The sequence below is a fragment of the Leptodactylus fuscus genome, chromosome 5, assembly GCF_031893055.1.
Source record: "Leptodactylus fuscus isolate aLepFus1 chromosome 5, aLepFus1.hap2, whole genome shotgun sequence".
NCBI lineage: Eukaryota > Metazoa > Chordata > Amphibia > Anura > Leptodactylidae > Leptodactylus > Leptodactylus fuscus.
The window spans coordinates 92,938,504-92,950,824 of NC_134269.1; the positions used below are offsets into that span (position 1 = coordinate 92,938,504).

General features: G+C 46.2%; 1 protein-coding gene across 1 annotated transcript in view; it reads right to left on the reverse strand.

Annotated features, from left to right (window-relative positions):
* The window catches only part of REC114 (REC114 meiotic recombination protein), a 104,258-nt gene that overhangs the window by 12,571 nt on the left and 79,366 nt on the right, over positions 1-12,321 (reverse strand). The gene's annotated exons all lie outside the window — the stretch shown is intronic.

Consider the following 12,321-nt stretch of genomic DNA (forward strand, 5'->3'; position numbering starts at 1 on the left):
CTCTCTGCCGCCAACGACACTTGATGGAAACATCTCCATCATGTTCTACCAGAATAAAAGACGAGATGTTATTTTTATATTGGGGGTCAAGGATTGCAAATATCCAGTATTGGTTGCTCTCCATTATTTTGACTACGCGCTTGTCAATTGAAAAGCACCCCACATGAAGTTAGCCATGTGTGCCAGAGTGTTACTTGGCATGACTTCGCTGCCCCCACCGGAAAGGTCACTCTCCATTTCCTCCTCTTCCTCCTCCTCCTCCTCCCTTTTGCCCCATCCGCGCTGCAAGAATGGGACGCATTGAACTTCCCTGGTAGCCTCCTGTGTCACAATCATATCATCTGCCACATCTTCATCCTCCTCCTCCTCCATCATTAAACGCTGTGACGGTTCTGCTGCTATCCCTGACTCCTCAGTGTGATCTGCGTTATCCCTGATGGCAATGAGGGATTCTCGCATCACACACAAGAACGGGATTGTTACACTCACTAGTGCGTCGTCACAGCTGACCCTTTTGGTGGACTCCTCAAACACCCGTAGAATTTCACATAGGTCTCCCATCCATGGCCACTCATGGTTGAGAAACTGAGGGAGCTGACTTTGTGGCACCCTAGGGTTTTGGAGATGGTACTCCATCAAAGGTCTCAGCTGCTCAACCACTATGCTCAACACATGTTAAGTTGAGTTCCAGCGTGTGAGGACGTCACACAACAGCCGGTGTTCGGGCAGATGTAGGTGTTGCTGGAGTTTTTTGAGGCTAGTAGCGGCTACTGTAGACTTGCGAAAGTGGGCGCACAATCGCCGCACTTTCACCAGTAGCTTGTGCACATTTGGGTATGATTTTAAAAAACGTTGCACCACTAGGTTAAAGATGTGGGCCAGGCATGGAACATGTTGGAGGCTGGCAAGCTCCAGAGCTGCTACCAGCCATTATCAGACACGACCATGCCTGGGCCCAGGTGCAGCGGCTCAAACCATATTGCTGTCTCATCGAGGAGGGCATCCCTCACCTCAGAGGCAGTGTGCTGTCTGTCCCCGAAGCTGATGAGCTTCAGCACAGCCTGCTGACGTCTACCCACGCCAGTGCTGCAACGTTATATATCCCACTGATTTTTTGTGGGTACACACCGTGACAACCTGGATGAAGCGTATATAGCCTGAGAATTAGAATGTATATCCCACTGATTTTTTGTGGGTACACACTATGACAACCTGGATGAAGCGTATATATCCTGAGAATTAGAATGTATATCCCACTGATTTTTTGTGGGTACACACCGTGACAACCTGGATGAAGCGTCTATAGCCTGATAATTAGAATGTATATCCCACTGATTTTTTGTGGGTACACACCGTGACAACCTGGATGAAGCGTCTATAGCCTGAGAATTAGAATGTATATCCCACTGATTTTTTTGTGGGTACACACCGTGACAACCTGGATGAAGTGTCTATAGCCTGAGAATTAGAATGTATATCCCACTGATTTTTTGTGGGATATTTTCTGTGACAACCTGGATGAAGCGTACATAGCCTGAGAATTAGAATGTATATCCCACTGATTTTTTGTGGATACACACCGTGACAACCTGGATGAATCGTATATAGCCTGAGAATTAGAATGAATATCCCACTGCTTTTTAGGGGGTACACACCGTGACAACCTGGATGAAGCGTATATAGTGTATATGGGCTGAGAATTTCAGTGTATACCCCTTAGTTTCAGGGGGGGGGGGGACACACTGTTGAACCCTGGATAAAGCGTATATAGGGTATATGATATAAAAAACAAAAAAAACTTTGCAAGTCTTCAGTAGGTGATACCTTTTTTAATGGCTAACTCATAATGATGACAGAATATGACGTTTCGAAGCTTTCCTCTGAGCTTCTTCTTCAGATATAACTAAAAGACACTTTCTAGAGGCTGCATATTTATGTACAACAGGACACAGGGCTAGAATTACAGGAGGGAGGGGGGAAGAGGCTTATTACTATATACTTATAACAACAAACAATCAATTGCCAGATCCCTCAGTTCTTATCTTAATGGCTGTCTTAATGATGTGTATAAAAAGACATAAACCCACGTGAGATGTTCATCCCATTGTCCAACGTCTGGAATAGGGTCATGGCCTTGTACTCATAAATCAGTCGCTGTTTCCTTGATTTAAAGTTCCCTTTTAAGATCAAGATTTTCATGTCATTGGTGATATTATGATCTTCCTGGCAAAAATGGCTTGGCACGGGAAGATCAGTTCTCTGTTGTTTGATTGTATGGCGATGTGAATTAATTCTCATTCGGAGTTTCTGACCAGTCTCTCCAACATACAGATTTTCAGTGGAACATTTGGTGCAAATGATCAAATACACCACATTAGGTGTGTTACAGGTGAACGTACCTGGGATTTGATATTCCCTGTTAGAGTTTGGTATCTCTATCTTGTCAGTGGTCAGTATGTGCGGGCAGGTTTTGCACCTCTTCTGTCCACATGGAAATGTTCCTTTGTTAGTTGGAGGTGACAGTGAGCTGCTAATAATCATATTCCTGAGGTTTGGTGGCTGTCTGTAGCATAGGAGAGGGGGGTCAGAAAATATGGATTTTAGACGATTGTCTTTTTGCAGTAGTGGATGTAATTTGCGTGTGATTCCTCTCAGCGTCTCCAGGTGGGGGTTGTATGTGACAACCAGGGGTACCCGAGTGTTCTCCTGTTTGGTATTGTATTTTAATAACTCCGATCTTGGTATCCTGGTGGCTCTGGTGATTTGGTTATCAACTGTTCTTGGATGGTAACCCTGCCTCAAGAATGTGTTTTTGAGGCCCCCAAGGTGTTCGTCCCTATCTGCAGGGTTTGAACATATGCGATGGTATCTGATGGCCTGGCTGTATACAATGGAGTTCTTTATGTGTTTAGGATGAAAACTATCCCATCTTAGGTACGTAGGGCGGTCAATTGGTTTCCGATACAGTGATGTCTCAATTTTGTTGTCCTGTATCTTGATGACTGCATCCAGGAAGTTTATTTCGGAGAAGGAGTGATTGAGCGTCAGGTTGATGGTGGGATGGAACTGGTTGAACTGTTCATGGAAGGTTTTCAGCTGTTCCTCAGACCCGGTCCAAATGATTAGGATATCATCAATGAAGCGATAGTAGGCCCGAGGCCTAATGGTGCAGGTGGATAGGAAGTCACTCTCAAGCTTGGCCATGAAGAGATTAGCGTACTGTGGCGCCATTTTGCTCCCCATTGCGGTGCCGGTCCGTTGTAAATAGATGCAGTCACCAAAGGAGAAGTAATTGTGAGTGAGGATGAATTTTGTCAGTTTCACCACCGATTCAGCGTTCATACCTCGCTTTTCCATGAAAAACTGGCAGGCATTTATACCGTCCTGGTGTGGGATGTTGGAGTACAGGGATTCTACATCCATGGTGGCTAGGATGGTTCCATCTGGAAGGGGACCTATAGTGGGGACCTATAGTGACTATAGGTCCCCTTCCAGATGGAACCATCCTAGCCACCATGGATGTAGAATCCCTGTACTCCAACATCCCACACCAGGACGGTATAAATGCCTGCCAGTTTTTCATGGAAAAGCGAGGTATGAACGCTGAATCGGTGGTAAAACTGACAAAATTCATCCTCACTCACAATTACTTCTCCTTTGGTGACTGCATCTATTTACAACGGACCGGCACCGCAATGGGGAGCAAAATGGCGCCACAGTACGCTAATCTCTTCATGGCCAAGCTTGAGAGTGACTTCCTATCCACCTGCACCATTAGGCCTCGGGCCTACTATCGCTTCATTGATGATATCCTAATCATTTGGACCGGGTCTGAGGAACAGCTGAAAACCTTCCATGAACAGTTCAACCAGTTCCATCCCACCATCAACCTGACGCTCAATCACTCCTTCTCCGAAATAAACTTCCTGGATGCAGTCATCAAGATACAGGACAACAAAATTGAGACATCACTGTATCGGAAACCAATTGACCGCCCTACGTACCTAAGATGGGATAGTTTTCATCCTAAACACATAAAGAACTCCATTGTATACAGCCAGGCCATCAGATACCATTGCATATGTTCAAACCCTGCAGATAGGGACGAACACCTTGGGGGCCTCAAAAACACATTCTTGAGGCAGGGTTACCATCCAAGAACAGTTGATAACCAAATCACCAGAGCCACCAGGATACCAAGATCGGAGTTATTAAAATACAATACCAAACAGGAGAACACTCGGGTACCCCTGGTTGTCACATACAACCCCCACCTGGAGACGCTGAGAGGAATCACACGCAAATTACATCCACTACTGCAAAAAGACAATCGTCTAAAATCCATATTTTCTGACCCCCCTCTCCTATGCTACAGACAGCCACCAAACCTCAGGAATATGATTATTAGCAGCTCACTGTCACCTCCAACTAACAAAGGAACATTTCCATGTGGACAGAAGAGGTGCAAAACCTGCCCGCACATACTGACCACTGACAAGATAGAGATACCAAACTCTAACAGGGAATATCAAATCCCAGGTACGTTCACCTGTAACACACCTAATGTGGTGTATTTGATCATTTGCACCAAATGTTCCACTGAAAATCTGTATGTTGGAGAGAAGGGTCAGAAACTCCGAATGAGAATTAATTCACATCGCCATACAATCAAACAACAGAGAACTGATCTTCCCGTGCCAAGTCATTTTTGCCAGGAAGATCATAATATCACCAATGACATGAAAATCTTGATCTTAAAAGGGAACTTTAAATCAAGGAAACAGCGACTGATTTATGAGTACAAGGCCATGACCCTATTCCAGACGTTGGACAATGGGATGAACATCTCACGTGGGTTTATGTCTTTTTATGCACATCATTAAGACAGCCATTAAGATAAGAACTGAGGGATCTGGCAATTGATTGTTTGTTGTTATAAGTATATAGTAATAAGCCTCTTCCCCCCTCCCTCCTGTAATTCTAGCCCTGTGTCCTGTTGTACATAAATATGCAGCCTCTAGAAAGTGTCTTTTAGTTATATCTGAAGAAGAAGCTCAGAGGAAAGCTTCGAAACGTCATATTCTGTCATCATTATGAGTTAGCCATTAAAAAAGGTATCACCTACTGAAGACTTGCAAAGTTTTTTTTGTTTTTTATATTTTATAACCACTGGCTAACACGGTACCAAAACAAACATTTTCCTTTTACTATAGGGTATATGGGCATACAATTTCAGTGTATCCCACTTAGCTTAATCCCCACCGCGGAAAGATGGGTTGCGCAGATACAGCCTGGCTTAATTGCTGTGAATCCCACTTTAGCGTTTGTGGGTAGACACTGTGCCAAGCTTGTTTCAGCTTCTCTTAGTGTAGCTCTTAAACGAGCTGTTGTGGTTCTTCTTCTTTGATATTCCTGCCTAGCAGAATCTAAAACCTAACTAGCCCTCAGCAGATGTTTGTCTCTAACTAAGTGCAAGCACAGAATGAATCGGAGATGATGCCGCCTGTTCGTTTGAATCTGAGGTCACATGTCCTCGGCAGCCAATGGCTTTTTCCTAGTTTTTTCAATGCCTCCGTTGTCATAGTCCCTGTCCCACCTCCCCTGCACTGTGATTGGTGCAGAAAAAGCACCAGGGAAGGTGGGAGGGGAATCGAACTGTAAGTGCATTTTCAATGCGGTGTTCGTATGGAATCAAACAGCGTGATGTCCGATCAAACATGTACTTGATCGAGCGCTGTTCGCTCATCTCTAGTGTCTAATGCTGATGTATTTTTACAATGTCTAGTATGAGTTTATGCCTCCTATAAATTAGCTTAAAAGTTTTTGATGCACAGAGGTACATATAAGGTTAAGGTATATCTGTGGACCTGAATGATGGAGCGCTCAACCAACAAAACAGCAGTTACACACAGACTCTGGTAGATCTCATAGACTAAAATGGTGTCTGCCGTTCCATACAGGATTTTTCTCTCCATGAATTTCTGGCAATTTCTGAGGCCCCAAATGTGACCCTGTTTTAGAAACTACACTTCTCATAGAACATATCAAGGGGTATAGTGAGCATTTTGACCCTACAGCTGTTTCACAGATTTTATTAACATTGAGACATGAAAATGAAAAATTACTTTTTTTCCCAATAATCCGTCAGTTTAGCCCCAAATTTTGCATATTAACAATATGAGAAAAAGCTCCATAAAGTTTGTTACACAATTTCTCCTGAATATGGGAATACCCTCCCATATGGTTGCAAACTTCTGTATGGGTACATGGCAGGGCTCAGAATGGAAAAAGGGCTATTTAGTTATTGGAGGGCATATTTGCCTGGAATAGTTTTCAGGTGCCATGTCACATTTGCAGAGCCCCTAAAGTACCAATACAATGTAAACTCCACAAATAGTGACCCCATTTTAGAAACTACACCCATCACAGAACATATCAAGGGGTATAGTGAGCATTTTCACTCTGCAGTTGTTTCACAGATTCTATTAGCATTGGGAAGTATAAATTACTTTTTTTCCAATAAACCGTCCATTTAGGACCATATTTTTAATTTTTACAAAGGGTTAAGGAATAAAGAACACCCCACCATTTATTACACAATTTCTTCTGAACACAGAAATGCCCCAAATGTGGTCATAAACTGCTTTATGGGTACATGGTGTGGCTCAGAATGGAAAGAGCTGGAAATTTTGCTGGAATAGTTTTCAAGGTGTCATGCCGCATTTGCAGAGCCCTAATGTACCAGTACAATGGAAACACCCCAAACGTGACCCTATTTTAGAAACTACACCCCTGGTGAAATTTCTCAACAGGCATTATCACTGTGAGCCTAAGGGTGAATTCACACTGAGTAAACGCTAGCTTATTCTGAACGTAAAACACGTTCAGAATAAGCGGCGTTTAAAGCAGCTCCATTCATCTCTATGGGAGCCGGCATACGAGCGCTCCCCATAGAAATGAATGGGCTGCTTCTTTCACTCCGAGCAGTCCCATTGAAGTGAATGGGGAGTGCCGGCGTGTACGCTCCGGCATGAGCAGAGCTTGCCGTACATGCGAGCACATCCCATTCACTTCAATGGGACTGCTCGGAGTGAAAGAAGCAGCCCATTCATTTCTATGGGGAGCGCTCGTATGCCGGCTCCCATAGAGATGAATGGAGCTGCTTTAGACGCCGCTTATTCTGAACGTGTTTTACGTTCAGAATAAGCTGCCGTAAACGTAGTGTGAATGTACCCTAAGGGTGCATTCACACTGAGTAAACGCTAGCTTATTCTGAACGTAAAACACGTTCAGAATAAGCGGCGTCTAAAGCAGCTCCATTCATTTCTATGGGAGCGGGGATACGAGCGCTCCCCATAGAAATGAATGGGCTGCTTCTTTCACTCCGTGCAGTCCCATTGAAGTGAATGGGGAGTGCCGGCGTATATGGCTAGCTCTGCTCATGCCGGAGCGTACACGCCGGCACTCCCCATTCACTTCAATGGGACTGCACGGAGTGAAAGAAGCAGCCCATTCATTTCTATGGGGAGCGCTCGTATCCCCGCTCCCATAGAAATGAATGGAGCTGCTTTAGACGCCGCTTATTCTGAACGTGTTTTACGTTCAGAATAAGCTAGCGTTTACTCAGTGTGAATGCACCCTAAGAGTGTAAACCTCTGCAAGTTCAATGCACATGAGGTGTGTCAGCTGTGGTTTGTAGTGGGCTATCCAAGTTATTTATCACTATTATGACTATAGGTAAGTTGTTCTTTGCAGTTGTTTATGGCCAGTTGCTTCTTACATATTTTATGCAGCTTTGATCATTTATTTGGGTATTTCCAAAGGGATAAAGTTGTTGGTTTATTTGGGTTCTATGATAGTCATTGACACTATCATATCATGATAGAACTTTATATACATGCTAGCCCCTGCCCGCAACTTCGTCTGCATGTTGTTGGCATCGATGATCCACCTTTATTCAGCAAATTGCTGTCATCGATGGTTCGCCTGCTCCAGCGTTTTGGCAGCTCTCAAGCTGTCCTGCTGCTGAACTCTTTCCTTGCACTGTGCCAATGATTGTTCCGGCATCTCAGCAGCTCGCTGGGACGCCATATAATGAGCATGTTAGGTTTTTTTTTTTTAGGTATTTTTTGTATTCTTTATTGATTTAAGAAGATTGAGCAGGACCCTTTTTTTCAGCATCATGGAAAAAAAAAATATCCTACAACTTCCTCCCACTGAAGACAATAGGAGATAGATTCCAGATAGGGAATTTGTCTCAAAATCAGATGCAACCTCTTCCATGTGAGGTAGAGGTGTAACGAGAAGAAAGACTTACTTCTTACTTTACAATGTAGTGTAGTCTCAGCCTCACTGCAAAGCTGATTATAATGTTAAATTCCATTCTCCATGAAACTAGAAAATAAACCCTGATAAGCAGCTCCTCCTTCCAGACTTCTGCCCATTCATCAATTAACTTCATGCCAGAAGCATAAAGTCAAATGTGTATATGAATCTATTGAGGTTGGGTACCACTAAAATAATTCCAACTCAAAGCGTGCTTGTATTTATGTCCAATATCAATGGTACAGCAAAAAAAAAAAAAAAAGTGATATGACAGAAAACACATCCTCTATAGGTATAAGAATTATGAAATATGAAGTCAGGTTATCACAACAGTACACTGATCCATCATTCCTGACACTGTTGATTCTGAAGAGCAGAATCTGTGAGCAACTGATACACAGCAAATGGATTCCTGTTGTAGATTATGATAAACTGGTCACATTCCTTCCTGCCAGAACTGGACACTTTTGTTGACACTTTTAGAAGTGTTAAAAGGCACTACTGGGTGTAGGGAGATTCCACATTGGATGTGGACACTGCAGAAGAAGAGGAGACTTCTTGGGCTAGGGAGACAATTTTGTGAGTACTAGGGATGGGGGACTGGGACTAGGCCCTATTCCGAGGTAAATACACTAATTTGAGAAGATTGCTTTTATTACAAGAAGACCTCTTTGCATATACTATTTAGGCTAATATGTGGCCTCAGATTCATAAGTCCAGCATTCCTTCTTCTACCAATTCTACAATTCTCTGCCTCTTAATAATCTGTTCCCTGTCGTCCATACCAGCGGCACAATGTGGGGTATTTCTGCCCCTGTGTGCTGGTAGGACAGGCGGATATTTAATTAGCCAATCAAATGCGTGGCAGGCCCTATAAGAGGGCACAAGAACCTCCCCTCTGCGTGTTTTTTTCTGTCCTGTGTGGACAGAGGACAGGTGGGAGGACTTGTGTCCTCTTAGAGAAGCTCAGCAGGATCACTCACCTCCTGAGCGGTTGTTTTTTTCTTGTCACCTTCTGTGCCCTGTGGGGAGAAGGTGCTTGTTAGCCATGTGTGGCTACCCCCCTCTATCCCCCCCTCCCCCCCTCTCCTCCGCTTCCCCCACTCCTTGTGACTTACCTGACATTTTGGTGAGAGTCCGGGGACTCCGCATGCCGCCTCTGGTGGCCGCACGGACTGCCGGCGGGTGGAACCACACTGTTGTGTATCCTGTTCCCCGCCGGCCGCTGTAAGCGCGCACTTCCGGTTTCGCTGGAAGTATCATGGCGCCATGGCGACGGCCTGGCGCTGGCGGCCGCTCACTCAGGGGAGATTCAGGCCTTATTAAAGGCCGGAAAAGACGGGGAGATGTGGGGGTAAGTGCCCGGGTTAAGGGCCTCTTGGTGGGGGGGAATGTATATCTTTGCAGACCCCTGATTACAGGAGTAGTTGTCTGGGCAGGTTGCCTCACCTGCTTTGATTGTGGCTCCGCCCACTTCCAGCCGGCCAGAATTAAGAGGCTGGCTGGCCTGGTGTCAGAGACCTTCCTGCAGTATCTGCTGAAGGCGTGCGATTGTGGTGTTCATTGATCTTGAACTCTTTGCCAGAGAGAGACGAATCTCATATTTGCCTGGGCGGAGAAGAATCTGGTCCAGTTATCCGCTGTTCACATAAAGGGCTCCCTGAACATAGTAGCGGATCAGCTGAGTCGGGGTATTACCGTATCAGGAGAATGGTCTCTCAATCCAGACGTATTTCAACAGATCGTCCAGAGATGGGGTCTCCCGGAGGTCGATCTTATGGCTACCCGACTCAACGCCAAGGTGGGGACCTTCTACTCTCTGTACCAGGAAGACAATCCCTTGGCGGTGGATGCCCTGTCCATCCCATGGAGGTTCAGGCTGTTTTACATATTCCCTCCAATTCCAATCATACCGAAGGTATTGATAAAAATAAGACAGGACCAAGCCTCGGGAATAGCCATAATCCTGTCCTGGCCAAAAAGGGCTTGGTTTGCTCAGCTCATACAAATGAGTCAGGGCATATATTGGAGGCTTCCCCCACTCCCAGACAGCGCCGCACCTCCCATAAGGCGACCTGAAGCGACCGCTTCAGGCGGAAATATGTCAGGGCCCCAGGGAGGGCGGCATTTTTGATGACCTAAGCCAGTCCAGGACAAGCTGTCCTGGACTGACTTAGGGTCACTGTCACTGAGCGGTGGATTGGGGAGGCCGCTGGAGCAGCGCTGCTCCAGCGGCCGCCCCTCATGCTCAGGCAGAGAGCAGGTCCTCTCCCTGCCTGCTCTCTGCCTGCTAAAGACGCTCGCAACGCTCGGTCCCGCCCCTCCGCTAGGCCCACCCCCTCCGCTCGGCCCCGCCCCCTTCTCCAGGGGAGAGGGCGGCTTTCTGATGTCTGCCTCAGGCGGCAGAAACCAATGGTTCACCCCTGCTCCCAGACCTGGTAACCCAAGGAGAGCTGAGATGCCAGGATCTGAGGAGACTCAACCTGACAGCCTGGAGGTTGACCAGTCTCTATTGAGAAATAGAGGACTGTCACAAGCCGTCTTGAAGACCCTATCCAGCGCCAGAGCAGATTCGACTAACAGGAACTGCCGTCGAATAGGTAACATCTTTAAAGGGGTATTCCCACCTCACATACTCAGCAGTCTTCACTCTTGTAAAATCTTCTTTCTTCCTGGTTTCTTGCATCATTTAGTGGGCGGGATTTCACATGCAACCTGCCGTTTAGCTCCGCCCCCAAATTCACGTGTAGCTCCGCCCACCCACATTGGACTATGAAGTACAGGCGGCAGCAACTCCATTCTGTGTTACATACAGAGACTGCCTGTCTCTGCCATAATGAACACAATTGGATTAGCTAGCCTGATAACTGGGAGAACAGAAGAAATGAAAGCAGCTCCTCTATCTGAGTGCAGGACCTAGGTCACATGGTGTAGACACAGGATTAGCTAGATACACAGGCTCGCTCCCTGCACTTAGCCCCTCCTCCCTCCCCCCTCAGAGCAGCAGATACATCATTTGACTCAGGAGCAGCTAGGTCAGGGCTGTAGCCACAAAAAATTGAATAAAGTAATATAGTGGACAAACAAAGCAGTTTTGCTGAAGCAATGTATTTAGGAAAAGTCTTACATCCACATTAACAAGCAGTATAGATAGGATCCTTGTGATGGGACAACCCCTTTAATGCCTGGTGTCTGCAGCATCAAGTGGACTCCACCGATCCCCCGACTGAGGTGATCCTGGACTTCCTTCAAGACGGACTAGACAGAGGTCTTGCTGCGGCCACACTCAAGGTACACGTAGCGGCCCTGTCCGCCTATCTGGGGAGGCGTTTGTCTCAGGATTCCTTAGTGAGCACCTTTATTAAAGGGGCAACTAGGCTGAGACCGGTGGTAAACACCCCTGTCCACCAATGGGACCTTATTCCGGTCCTGAACGCCCTATGTGGCCAGCCATTTGAACCTCTGGAAGAGGTCTCCCTCAAATCGCTAACCGGCAAAATGGCGCTGCTATTGGCAGTCACAACTGCCAAACGCGTTAGTGAACTACAAGCTTTGTCCGCTGAGGAGCCATATACCACCTTTTTCTCTGACCATGTACAGCTTAGGTTCCTCCCTGGGTTTCGTCCCAAGGTGCCATCTGCTGTAAACAGGAACCAACTGATTTCCCTTCCAGTATTTTTTCCTTTCCCTTCTTCTGCTGAAGAAAAAAGATGGCACAAGCTGGATGTGGTTAGATGCCTGCAGATCTACTTGCAGCGCACTCACCCCTTTAGGTGGACTGAAAACCTGTTGGTCAGCTACACGGGGAAAAACAAGGGCGCCAAAGCCGCCAAAGCTACAATATCCCAGTGGGTTACCGAGACTTAGAGTCGCCTATACCGCCCAAGGGCTGTCGGCTCCATCTTTCCTTCATGCCCATTCAACCAGGGCAGTGTCCACTTCACGGGCAGAAAGAAGTGCTTTGTCTGTGGACCAAATATGCGCAGCTGCCTCTTG